General features: G+C 40.7%; 1 long non-coding RNA gene across 2 annotated transcripts; it reads right to left on the minus strand.

Annotated features, from left to right (window-relative positions):
• Window positions 1-6,242: 6,242 nt before the first annotated feature.
• LOC105071700 (uncharacterized) lies at window positions 6,243-13,255 on the minus strand. Of its 2 annotated transcripts, XR_012501288.1 has the most exons (5): window positions 12,455-13,255; window positions 10,994-11,046; window positions 10,176-10,256; window positions 9,761-9,949; window positions 6,243-6,663 (listed from the first exon to the last, which is right to left on the minus strand). It is a non-coding gene; the product is annotated as an uncharacterized LOC105071700 (long non-coding RNA). The 2 variants fall into 2 exon arrangements; XR_006726150.2 differs by having other exon boundaries at window positions 9,761-10,256.
• Between the last annotated feature and the right edge of the window lie 532 nt (window positions 13,256-13,787).

The following is a 13,787-nucleotide window of genomic DNA, read 5'->3' on the forward strand; positions in this document are numbered from 1 at the left end:
TTTTTTCTTTTTGGTGAGGGGAGTTAATTGGACTTATTTATTTTTAGAGAAGGTACTGAAGAGGTACTGGGGATTGCACCCAGGACCTCGTCCATGCTAAGCGTGCTCTCTACCACTTGAGCTATACCTTCCCCCTGCAATGGCCATCTTTGATTCCATCCCCCTTCACTATGATGAAGGTCTTGTAGCTGTACTAGTAAGGGTTCAGTTTCCTTTGGCAGGATGGCAGGGGCAGTGAGCTGACCACTGAAGACCTGTGCTCCCCTGTCATGGGTAGAACAGTTGTTGGGAAGCAGATGCCCAGCCAGGAGCTCCATTAGCAAGTCCCTGACCTTGCAGCCTGGTGGGGACGTGTGACTGGTTCTCAGCAGAGGAACGTAAATGGAAGGGAACGTGTTTACATCAGGGCCAAGGCAGTTAAATATCGGATGCGAGCTCCTTTGTTTTCTCTGTCTTCCCTCTTTGCCTCCTCCCCCTTGCTGACCAAAGTCCCTGAGTTACCGCTTGAAAGAGAGCTGCCAGGCCTGATTGGACTTTATTGTGCAGTTGACTCAGCAGTTAACCTGCTCTGATACAGCCTGTCTGTTCTGTTGCCAAATTACAGAAATTTGTTATTAGACTTTGAGGACCTGCTGCTCACTTATTAGGGCTAACTGAAAATCAGTTCACGAATTGTGAATTACTTTGACAATGATACTGTCCATCGACCTACATAATTTGTGCCCTATTTATGGAATGCTATCTCCATGATATCTGGAGTTGGAGCTTGGTCCATTCTGTGTTTGACAGAATGACTCAGGCGACAACCAGAAGGAAGTTGAACAGTGTCATCTCATGCTGCTTCTCTGGACTGTGTCCTGCCAGTTTGGCTAAGTTATGCTGTAGCTTTTTGAGCCCTGCTTTAATTCTTTCCTTTTGATTTCCACAGATATTTTTTGGCAACTGTCATGTGTCAGGCCTAGTCATAAAATTTTACTTTGTACCTAGATCTGTGCTAGATTATTCTGGTGAAGTAATGAATAAGTGCTCCTGAAATTTAGTGAGTATTGGTGGAGGCAGAGAATTAAGGAAACTTTTACAAAATGATATGATAAGTGCTACATTTTAGAAGAACAGGATGCCTTGAGAGAAGATAGAAGAAACACACATTGTGAACTTGGGAATTTAGGAAGGCTTCCTGGAAGAAGTGACATTTAAGCAGATATTTCAAGGTTGAAAAGGATGAAGAGTAGGAGAAAGAGTATTCTAGAGGGGGAAGATAGTATATGCAAAGGCTTAATTAAAGGAGTGAGAGCGTTATTTGGATGCACCACAGTTTATTTATCCCTTCACCTACTGAAGGACATCTTGGTTGCTTCCAAATTTTACCAGCTATAAATAAAGCTGCTATAAATATCCATGTGTAGGTTTTTGTGCAGACATAAGTTTTTTCAACATCTTTGGGTAAATACCAAAGAGCATGATTGTTGGAGCGTATGGTTAGAGTATGCTTAGTTTTATAAGAAACCTCTAAACTGCCTTCCACTTTTGCATTCCCACCAGCAATGAATAGAGTTCCTGTTGCTCCACATTCTTTCGAGGATTTGGTGTTATCAGTGTTCCAAATTTTGGCCATTCTAATAGGCATAAAGTGGTAGCTAATCTTGGTTTTAATTTTAATTTCCCTGATGACATATGATGTGGAGCATTTTTTTCTTATGCTTATTTGCCATCTATATACTTTCTTTCGTGAGATATCTGTTAAAGTCTTTGGCCCATTTTTTAATGGGCTGTTTGTTTTCTGATTGTTGAGTTTAAGAGTTCTTTGAATATTTTGGATAACACAGTCCCTTATAAGATATGTCTTTTGCAAATATTTTTTCCCAGTCTGTGGCTTGTCTTTTTTCTCTTTTAACAGTATCTGCTTATAGAACAGAAAAATTTAATTTTAATAAAGTCCAGCTTGTCAATTCTTTTTTTCATGGATTGTACCTTTGGTGATATATGTAAAGAGTCACTGCTAAACTTAAGGTCATCTGAAATTTCTCCTACGCTATCTTCTAGGGGATTTATAGTTCTGCATATTACATTTAGATGTGTGACCCATTTTAAGTTGATTTTTGTGAAGCATGTAAGGTCTGTTTCTAGATTTCTTTTATGTATGTGGATGTTCAGTTGTTCCAGCACCATTTGTTGAAGAGACTATCTTTGCTCCGTTGTATTGACTTTGCTCCTTGGTCAAAGATCAGTTGACTATATATACATGGGGGTCTATTTCTGGGCTTTCTATTCTGTTCCGTTTATCTATTTGTCTGTTCTTTCACCAGTACCACACAGTCTTGATTAGTGTAGCTTTACAGTAATTCTTGAAGTTGGGTAGTGTCAGTCCTCCAACTTTCTTCTTCAATATTGTGCTATACTGGGTCTTTGCCTCTCCATATAAACTTTAGAATCTGTTGTTAGCCACAAAACAACTTGGCTGGGACTTTAATTAGGATTGCATTGAATCTATAGATCAAGCTGGGAAGAACTAACATCTTTTTTTTTCCTTGAAGTATAGTTGATTTATAATATTATGTTAGTTTCAGGTGTGCAACATAGTAATTTGATTTTTTTAGATTATACTCCATACAAAGTTATTGTAAAATATTGCCTATGTTCCCTGTGCTGTACATTACAGCCTTATAACTTAATTATTTTATATCTAGTAGTTTGTTCCTTCCAATCCCCTCACCTGTTTTGCTTCTCCCTCCACTCCTCTCCCCTCTGGTAACCACTAATTTATTCTCTGTATCTGCGATTCTTTTTCTGTTTCATTTGTTCATTTGTTTTATTTTTTAGATTCCACTATAAATGAAAATATACCGAATTTGTTTTTCTCTGTCTGACTTATTTCACTAAGCATAATACCCTCCAGGTCCAGAAGAACTGACATCTTGACAGTATTGAGTCTTCCTATTCATGAATGTGGAATATTTCTCCATTTATTCTAGTTCTTCTTTGATTTCTTTTATCAAAGTTTTGTAGTTTTCCTTTTACAGATCTTGTACATATTTTGTTAGATTTGTACCTAAGTATTTCATTTTAGTGGGTTGCTATTGTAAATGGCATTGTATTTTTAATTTCAAATTCCACATGTTCATTGCTGGCATATAGGAAAGAATTTACTTTTATATATTAACCTTGTATCCTGCAACTTTGCTATAAGCAATTATTAGTTCTAGGAGGTTTTGTTGATTCTTTTGAGTTTTCTACATACATGATTATGTCATCTGCAACAGACAGTTTTATTTCTTTCTTCCCAATCTGTATACCTTTTAGTTCATTTTCTTGTTTTGTTGCATTAGCTAGGACTTCCTGTGTGAAGTTGAAAAGTGGTGGTGAGAAGGGACATCCTGCCTATTCCTGATCTCAGTGGGAAAGTTACTTAATTCTCACCATTAATTATGATGTTAATTGTAGGTTTTTTGGTAGATATTCTTTGTCAAGTTGAGAAAGTTCATATCTATTCCTAGTTTACTGATAGCTTTTATCATGATAGGTGTTGAATTTTGTCAAATGCTCTTCCTTCTTTCCTTCCTTCCTTCCTTCCTTCCTTCCTTCCTTCCTTTCCTTCCTTCCTTCCTTCCTTCCTTCCTTCCTTCCTTCCTTCCTTCCTTCCTTCTTTCTTTCTTTCTTTCTTTCTTTCTTTCTTTCTTTCTTTCTTTCTTTCTTTCTTTCTTTCTTTCTTTCTTTCTTTCTTTCTTTCTTTCTTTCCTTGTTAGTGGAGATATTAGGGATTCTTTTTCTAATTTCCTAAAATGGAAGCTTAAATGATTGACTTCTTTTCTTTTCTAATATATAATTCAGTGCTATAAATTTCCCTCTGAGCACCTCTTTCACTGCATCCCACAAATTTTGATAAGTTATGTTTTTATTTTCATTTATTCAAAATATTTTAAAATTTTGCTTGAGGTTTCTTTTTTGACACATGCATTATTTAGAAGCGTTTCATTTAATTTCCATGTATTTTAGGATTTTCCAGCTATCTTTCTCTTAATTGATTTCTAGTTTAATTTCACTGTGGTCTGAGAGTGGACACTGTATGATTTCTGTTCTTACAATTTGTTAAGGTGTGTTTTATGGCCCAGAATGTGGTCTATCTTGGTGAGTGTTCCACGTGAGCTTGAAAAGAATGTGTAATCTGTTGTTGGATGAAGTCGTCTATAGACGTCATTTATATTTGGTTGATTGATGGACCTGCTGAATTCAGCTATGTCCTTATTGATTTTTTTCCTGCTGCATAATTAATAACATTGTTGCTATTATTATTTTGAGCAACTTATTTTCAGGCAGATCAGTTAAGGATAAGAAAAATAAAAGCTGTAATATTATCTTTGTTTATTCCTTTTCTGTGCCCTCCCTTTCTTCCTTCCTTCCTTCCTCTCTTTCTTTCTTCCTTCCTTCCTTCCTTCCTTTCTCTCTTTCTTTCTTTCTTTCTTCCTTTCTTTCTTTCTTTCTTCCTTTCTTTCAATCCCAGTTTCTGACCTATGTAATTTTCCTTCTCCCTAAAGAACTTATTTCAACATTTTTTGCAAGGCAGACCTACTGGCAACAAATTCCTTTACTTTTTTATTTTCTGAGAAAATCTTTATTTCTCCTTCACTTTTGAAGGGTAATTTCATAAGGTACAGAACTCTAGGAAGGCGTTTTTTTTTTAATTCAGTTATAGTCATTTTACAATGTTGTGTCAAATTCCAGTTAGAGCACAATTTTTCAGTTATACATGAACATACATATATTCACTGTCGCACTTTTTTCGCTGTGAGCTACCACAGATCTTGTATAGATTTCCCTGTGCTCTACAGTATAATCTTGTTTATCTATTCTACATATGCCTGTCAGTATCTACAAATTTTGAAAGGTGTTTTTTGAGAATCAAGTCTAGTCATTCTTCTCATTAGAGACCAGCAGTCCCTGCCTGCAAGGCAGTATCATAATTGTTTAAGAGCCCGCACTCAGGAGCCAGACTTTCTGGGTTCAAATTCCGGCTTTGCTATTTACAGGTCCTGTAACCTTGAGCAAGTTACTCAGCCTCTCTGTGCCTCCATTTTCTCCTGTGTAAAATGGAGACAAGAAGAGAATCTATCTCTAGGATTAAGTCTCTGGCACCTAGGACAATGCTTGGCATATAGTTGGCACTATATAAATATAGACTATCATTAGTCCTGCAACTCTTTCTTAATTTAAGTTTAGGAGTCTGAACGGAGAAGGAAAAAATCCTGGTAGACAGGTTATATGCCAGGGGATATTACAAAGCCTCGTAGTTCACTTTCCAACCGGCAGGTCCCCCCCTTCCCTTAAGCTACATGAAGCAACGCTTTGTTGAAGGAGCAAGAGCTTTGGAGTCAGAAGGACTTGGGCTCGGTTCTTACTTCACCACCTGCTCTGTGGCCTTGAGCAAGTTACTTGGCCTCTTTAAGCTTCAGTTTTCTCCTCTGTAACACGAACCCAATTATATCCATGTGGTGAGATTGTTAGGAGGAATAAAGGAGATGATTTTAAAAACAAGCATGTTGGTGCTCCGCAGCCACACACACACAGGCCGAAGCAAGGTTGTTTCTTCTAGCCAACTCTTGCTCAGGAAGGAAAGTCAGACCTTTGGTACCGAGTTGGCCAAACATTAACTAAGGGCAGCCTCTTTCACTAGATCTCTACCAAGTGGCACCACATATGTGTTCCTGTAAAAGCTGTTTCCGCTCTGGCTTATCAAGTCATAAAACAAGAACACTACTAAATTTCAGTCATTTTCAGGGCACTTCCTATGGGGAACTTAAGCTTTCAAAATACTGTGGGCAAATGAGCATCACAGTTTGGGTTCCAAGCAGCTAGGAGTCAGAAGACCTAGGTCCTCCTCTGTGACTGTGAGCAAGTAATCCAACTTTCCCGGGTCAGTTGGAAAGTGGGGAAAACAGTACCCATCCTGGAGAGCTTTGTTAAGTTTTAAATGGCGTAATATCTAACCTACACTGATTCTTTCTTGCTTTTCTCCTTTTAAAGTGGATTACACATCCCTCTTCCCCTCCTAGCTTAATCCCTCCTCCTGTGCTCTGGTTCTCATTCCTCCCTGACGTCTCAGAGATTTTACTCCATCAGTCATCTACTCTCTCCTAGATCTTCTTTCCATCATTTCTTCTGCCGGCTCATTCGGTTGCCAGTGTTTAGGTTCTTGCCTCATCGCAGAAAGAATTCAGAGACAAGACACGGTGGTTAAGGAAGTAAGGTGGGGATTTATTAAGGGATGGATAGTACACTCTCAAGGGGAAAGCAGGCAGGCTCAGGTGAGCGGCTGCCCTGAGTTTCTCTTGTTGATTGATTACATAGAGTGTAAAAAATGAATGGGCAGAAGATTCACTGGGGAGGGAAGGGTATGGGGAAGAACATCTTTTAATGAGCCTAGAAGATTGTCTTGGATGAGGTTATTAGTAGACTGGACATGGCTGAGGAAAGAATCTGACTTCTGATTTCTTCCCTGGCTACTCAGTAGTTATTTGGCTAAAGGCATCGACTTCAGCGTCAGACCTGGGTGGGAATCACAGCTCTACCACTTAAAAAGTTGTGTGACTTTGGACAAATTAACTTCTCTACAGCGCAGTTTCTTCATCTGTAATATGGGGAAGTAAGAATACTCAACTCGAAGAATCGCTGTGAGGATTAAATGAGATAAAGCATATTAGGAACTCTGCCAATAGAAAATGGGCAATAGATGGTACCCAGTCTTATCAATATGTCATAAAGTTGACAATAACAGGAAGGATTTAAGCACAGGTCTGCTTGACATTAACTGTTGGACCAACTACCTCCCAAGTGTCCTCATCACGGTGCTCAAAAGCCCCTCCCTCATGGTTCTGTGATGATGTCAATGGACGTCTCAATCTTCTGTCCGCTCAAGCGCTCCTTTGGCTCCTCCCTCTCCCTGTTCCCACTGTGATGAGTGGTCAGTGCTGAGAAGGCGGAACCAGGCCCAGACTGAGAGTTGGAGGCCAGTGGGGAAGGGAGAAAAGCCCAAAACCTGGTCCGTGAAGTGTAAGTGGAGGCCACAGGAATGGACAGGGTCACACATACCTGACCCACAGTGTTGGTGGCAGGTCCCAGCAGGGAATATGCAAAATGTGTGGGCTAATGCCAGGTCCCAGTTAGGATTTGGTTTAGACAAATTCTCATATATAATGATTCACGGCAGTTGGGCTTCTTTTGGAAGTTTGCCACCCAGCCCTGAGCCCCAGGGGTTAAGCTTGCATAGATTTTAAAAGTGCATCTAATACTTCTATTTTCTATCCATTTAAATCAGGCATTGAGTCTTGTTACATTTTTGAAAGACCTTTTTTTTGGATTTTTTTGGGGGTAGTTAGGTTTATTTAATTTACTTGTTTGTTTTTAACAGAAGTACTGGAAATTGAACCCAGGACCTCATGTGTGCTAAGTACGCGCTCTACCAATGAGCCGTGCCCTCCCTCGTTCTTCAGCCTGAGAATGCGTGGCGGGAGTGCTGCCCCCTAGGAGGCTGCAGTAGTGTGAAAGGGCCTCGATTTCTCAGGGTGGTCCTGGAAAGTCTATGTTAATGAGAGAAGTCGGGATGGTTAACATGTAAAGTGCGGGTGTGCTTCAGTCGTAAAGGTAAAGTGGGGCTGTAAATAAGAGCAGGAACAAAGAGGTCGGACGCTGGGGGATGGGGGAGTGAGGAGTCCAGAGGGTTGGGGTAAGTGGTGGGGGTCAAAAGGCAGAAAGGGTGTCAGGATGCTGGAAGCTTGCCACGTGGGGCCGTTTGCATGGCATGGGCTTGCCAGTGTGGGCTTCTCAAATAGGCCCTCCAAAGTGCTGTCAGAGGAAAATGAACACCTGCGTGTGTGTGTGTGTGTGTGTGTGTGTGTGTGTGTGTGTGTGTGTGTGTGTTGGGGGATATCCAAAAAGTGCAGCCAAAAGGAACACCCTGTAGGGGGGAAGCTTTCTTAGAAGTCCTATGTTTTACACTGACCATCTATTTCAATACGAAACTCTTTTAAATGACTCCATCAAGTAAAGTGAGCGCTCCAGAAAACTGCTCCCCGCTTAGGCTGTAACTTGAGTAAACTCTGCCACTGCCCCTCACCAACCCCCTTGGCCGCAGTGTGAGAAGCACAGGCTTAGGGGACCCTGGAAATGAGATGTTTGCATCCACCTCATCCTCATATTCCTGCCTCGAGTGCTCTAGTCCAAACCTTAACTTCTCTGACTCAGATTATTATAATAGGCACATAAAACCTTTTAAAAAAAGTTAAGCTTTAATTATTAAAAACAATACATATTTACTAAAGACAGGAAAATTCTTAAAAATATTTTTTAAAGGCAACAGATTATTTTTTAAAGTATAATTTTATAAATTTTTTTGTATCTTTACATGGATTCAAACTCTAATGATACAAAAGGACACATAAATAGTCTCCTCCCAATTCCTGTTCCCCAGGGGGGCCTGTTCGTTCTAGGAAGCATCCAGTTTCATCAGCTGTTTGTATATTTTTCTGGAGGTTTTTTTTTTTGCATATTTAAGTCATTATGCACATATATTCCCTCCTGTCATTTCCCCACAAATGGTAGTTTAATAGATGTACAGACGGACAGATGCACACTATTCTGTACTTTATTTTTCACTCTAGCACTGTGTCTTGGAGACCATTCCAGATCAGTACATTGAGATCTTCCTCAGTTTTTTCATGAATGCCCAGTTAGCAGTAGACTCTTACTTGGGTCTCTCTCTAGTCTCTCCCACATCTGTCATTTTTGTGTCACCTTAATTGTCCTGAAATACACCCCTCCTTCGCTGAAACACCTTGATCAAACCTACCTGCAGCCCCCACCCCCATTAGCTGCGGGAAGTCCATGCCCTTACCCCGCCCGACAGCCCGCCCGTCTGGGGTCCCAGCCGCCCAGGCCTCTCACAGCTCCTCCACTCGCTCCGTTCCTTCTTGCCTTTCCCACATTTTCTGTGTGTTCCTCTCTGCTTTTCCCAGCCTGCCCTGCCCAAAGTGGATCTTCCTCCCGGTCCTTTCTGGCCAACGTCCTTCCTCCATGAGCCCCCAGCCCTCAGAGCTGGCCCCACCGGAGCTGCTGCTTTACCCCATGTTTATCCCACACGCTGTCGTGTGCTGTTGCTGCGATGCCCGCAGCTCTCGCCCCGCCAGACTGTAGACCCTTTGCTGGCCAGTGACCGCATTCTCTGTGTCATTCGCTTTACTTCCTGCAGCGCTTTAAATCACACCGTTGAAAGGAAATTTCAGCTTTTGTAAAATTTGTAAGAAGGCCAAGAAAACTGGCTCTGTGTGCTGACTCACCCGGGATGGGTAGGACAGGGCAGAGTCCTCCCTGCAGAGACCAAAGCTGAATCATCTCCCTCCTCCTAGAAAAACAGGCTCGAGGCTAAGTGCTATTAATGCTCAGCAGAGCCTTGATGGATGTGCCCAGAAGAGGGTGAAAGGAACAGGCTGAACCTTTGTGGGAAGAACCTGCAATGCAGGGGCTGCTCATTGACTAGTGGCTTTGGGTGACGTGACAGATAGGATTTTGACATTGAGCAGTACAAGGTCTGTGTCCAGAGAGCTAACTGAAATATCTTTTTCCACGTTTAGTCAATCTTATTGAAAGGATGATGTATTAATGTTAAAGGAAACTTTAGTAACATGACCACAAAAAGGGATTGCCTTTTCATAACCCCTTCCAGACTTTGCCCTAAAAAAACACCGGGTAGCTACAGTCAGAGTGAACATACCATTTTGCAGCTCAGTGGGAATCTTGGTGGGAAATAAAATGAATTCGTGTTCTGTGGAGAGAGCTTTCTCAACCGGACCTTGCGGCCCGACATCTTCCTTCTCTGTTCTCAGGGCTTCTTAGAAAGATAAACAAAAATCCCCACCTGGCTTTATCTTCTGTAAGCTGGAATGCGATTGGAATGAGGGAGCTGTAGGAAAGCGAGCAGAACATTCACAGGAACACATTTTTCTGCCGATTACCTCCCCCCTACCCCACCCAGAGGCTCATCTCTGTCTCCCAAAGGAGTAGAGATAACCCAAACCTTAGATTTGTATTGTTTAATCCAGTGACCTCACCCACCGTACTTCCCTTGTCATTTACTGTTTCCCAGTTACCATTCTCTCATCACCTCCTACCTTCCCTGTCCCACCTACACGTGCTTCCTCACGTGAGCACACTCCACTCCCGCCTGCTGACCGTGCCCAGATGCTCTTTGCTCTGGATGTTCTTCTGTGCTGTCATTACCACGTCCGGAGATGCAGAAGGAAACGGTGAAAAACCTTAGAAGGTCTAGGTTCAGACTGCCTGCACAACTTACGGACTCTGTGCCCTGGGCAAATCGCCTGTACAGTAATAGCACCCACCTCGTAAGTTGCTGGGAGGAGCAATGTGTTACTGTTTGTAAAGCACTAGAACAGAACCTGGATTGCAGTAAGAGCTCAGTATGTATTAGCCATTATCCAAATTTTTTCTAATCTTCAAAGGCAAGATTCTACTTCTTACACAGAATCTTCTCTGACTAGTCTTGCCCCGCCCACAGTGATCTCTTACCCTTTTGAATGTTTAACATGTTTGATATTTAATTTACTCCTACTTTGACACAGACAGCTGCAGAGTAGAAAGAAAGACGGTATCTGAGTTCAAATCTTGACATTGCCACTAACTTTGAGAGCATTACTTGAGTCTTAGTTTTGTCATCTTTGAATGGATATCATAATACCTTAACAGGGTTATTGTGAGGACTAAATATAATGCTTAAGAAGTATCTCATATAGGTCTTGACTCATGGTAGACCCTAAATAAATACACATGCTCTTTTTAAAAATATTATTTGGAATTTTGTTTTCTAGGTTGTAAAAGTAGAATTACTGTAGAAAATTTGGATAACATAGCAGTGTGTAGAGAAGAAAATAAAAATAACCCCATAAACCTCTTCCTGGAGACAGCTTTTTCCCCAGCTAGCAATTCTTACCTTGGAAACTGAAACACAGGTGGGTGTATTTCTTTTGGTCTTTTTCTGTGTGTCTGTGCAGACATGCATATTTAAAAAAGAAAGGAAATCCGTTATATACCAATTTTGCTGTCTGTTTTGCTTTACATAGACAAGTCCCCATCTTATTTAATATTCCTCAAAGTCATGGTTTTTGTGAGTCATACAGTATCTCATGTACATCTAGACTTACTTAACCACAACTGTATTGTTGCACAAAGAGGTTGTATTCAGGATTTAACTCTTCTAAAGAATACCACATCAAATATCTTTGTATGTAAGGAAACCATAAACAAAAATAAAAGACAACCTATGGAATGGGGGAAAATATTTGCAAACGTTGTGCATGACAAAGGATTCATTTCCAAAATATATAAACAGCTCATATAGTTCAATATCAAAAACAAACAAAAAACCCAGTCAAAAAATGAGCAGAACACCTAAATACACATTTCTCCAAAGAAGACATACAGATGCTCAACGTTGCTAATTATTAGAGAAATTCAAGTCAAAACTATAATGAGGTATCACCTCACACCAATCAGAATGGCCATCATCGAAAAGTCTACAAATAATAAATGCTGGAGAGGGTGTGAAAAAAGGAAACCCTCCTACACTGTTGGTGGGAATGTAAATTGGTGCAGCCACTATGGAAAACAATATGGAGGCTCCTTAAAAAATTAAAAATGGAGTTACCATATGATCTAGCAATCCTATCCTGGGCATATATCTAGAGAAAGTCTAATTCATGTACCCCAATGTTCAGAGCATCACTATTTATAATAGCCAAGACATGGAAGCAACCTAAGTGTCCATTGACAGATGAATGGATAAAGAAGATATGAGATATATGTGTATATATAATGGAATATTACTCAGCTATAAAAAAGAATAAAATCGTATCATTTGCAGCAACATAGACGGACCTAGAGATTATCATACTAAGTGAAATAAGTCAGACAGAAAAGACAAATACCATATGATATCACTTATATGTGGACTCTAAAAAAAAGATATAAAAATGAACTTATTTACAAAACAGAAACAGACTCACAGACATAGAAAACAAATTTAGAATTACCAGAAGGGAAAGAGTGGGGAGGGATAAATAAGGAGTTTGGGATTAGCAGATACAAACTACTATAAATGAAGTAGATAAACAACCAGGTCCTACTATATAGCACAGGAAAGTATTTAAATATCTTGTAATAACTTATAATGGAAAGGAATCTGAAAAAGAACACACACACACACACACACACTCATATATGTATAACTGAATCACTTTGCTGCATAGCTGAAACATTGTAAATCAACTATACTTCAATAAAAACAAAACCAAAAAACTAAGTATCTCTATATATGAATCTTTGTCACTATCTTTGATTATTTTGTTAAGATAAATGCCTAGGAATAGAAACACTAGATCCAAAGAAAACGTACCTACTGCCAACATTTGCCTCCTTGGAAAGCTGAATAAATTGTATTCTTACCAACAGTGACTAAGGGTGTCCATCACATCTTACCTTTGCCTCTTCTGTTGTGTTGCTGTTTAACTTTTTACTGTTTCATCTATTATCTTTCAACCAGATTGTGAGCTCCTTGAGCAGGCTCTGTTCTCTTTTTTATATCTTCCAACAGAACTTTTCTTGGTGTCATTCTCATAGTAGTCCTTGTAAATACTTGCCAAATGAATGCATTTCTGTTCACAACTATCCCTCTGTGTTTTAGAGCCGGGGAAGGTACGTGGACAGTCACTTTAAATTGGTCATATTGAGAGAGGGGTCTACATAATTGCCCTTGGTCTCGCACTGAGATGAGGTGGGTAGAAAAGTATTAAATCACAGGTAACTGGCTCATGTTCAGGGTCCAAGAGAGAAAATGAGGTTATTCAGGGTCAGCTTTGCAACGGGTTTGAAACTGACTTTCTGTACTGCTATCCATTCTTCCTTCCTAACTGGGTGCGGAGAGGGGCGGGATCTGCTTTTACAACTCAGCCATGTGGCAGAATGATTGGAATTTTCCGGTTGGTTCCTCTTGATGGCTTTTGGCATAACTGCAGCTTTGCCCCTGGGGAACCATTAGGCTTCGGCCCCTAAAGCCTAGATGGCTGTTTCAGCAGGTCAGACTGTGGGAGCCGTGTGTTTTTGTTGGCAAGAAGAGCCATGTAGGATTTCAAACCATAAATTCCCATTTTTTTTTTCCCCTTGTACCAGCTCCCTACTAAATGCTTTGAGCCATGGGGCTAAAGTGAGAAGTGTGTTATTGTTCCCTTCCCTTCCCAGCCCAACACACACAGACACACGCACCCCTCCCCCCCCCCGCCAAATACAGTGACCCAGATGGTTCCCTGGCACTGGGCACCTATCTGAATGCCAGAGCGTCTGAGGCCATCTTCTGGGAAAAATACATGACTTTAGAAGTGTTTTGAATCCACATACCCACTGTGAAGCTGGGCTGACACTTCCTTTCCCCTACCCTCCAGAACTCTCCTGGGATGGTTCTCTTTCTGTTTTCAGTTGAAGAGGCTTAGATATGAAAGCTTGCTATGGGTTGGGGAACATCTAAGCTCATAATGTCCCAGTGTTACAATTTCACCTGCCCATTTGTGAATTGAACATCAATTTTATAACACCTGGTAAACACAGTTTTCTCAGGAGGCAGGCTGTGTAAACTAAAAGGGCAAATCCAGGCTGATATGCGTTCTCAAGGAGAGAGACGGTTTGCCCGACCGTGATGGGGCAGCTTGCTTTTCTGTTCCCAGCAGCTGTCAGAA

The sequence above is a fragment of the Camelus bactrianus genome, chromosome 21 (genome assembly GCF_048773025.1).
Source record: "Camelus bactrianus isolate YW-2024 breed Bactrian camel chromosome 21, ASM4877302v1, whole genome shotgun sequence".
Lineage (NCBI taxonomy): Eukaryota > Metazoa > Chordata > Mammalia > Artiodactyla > Camelidae > Camelus > Camelus bactrianus.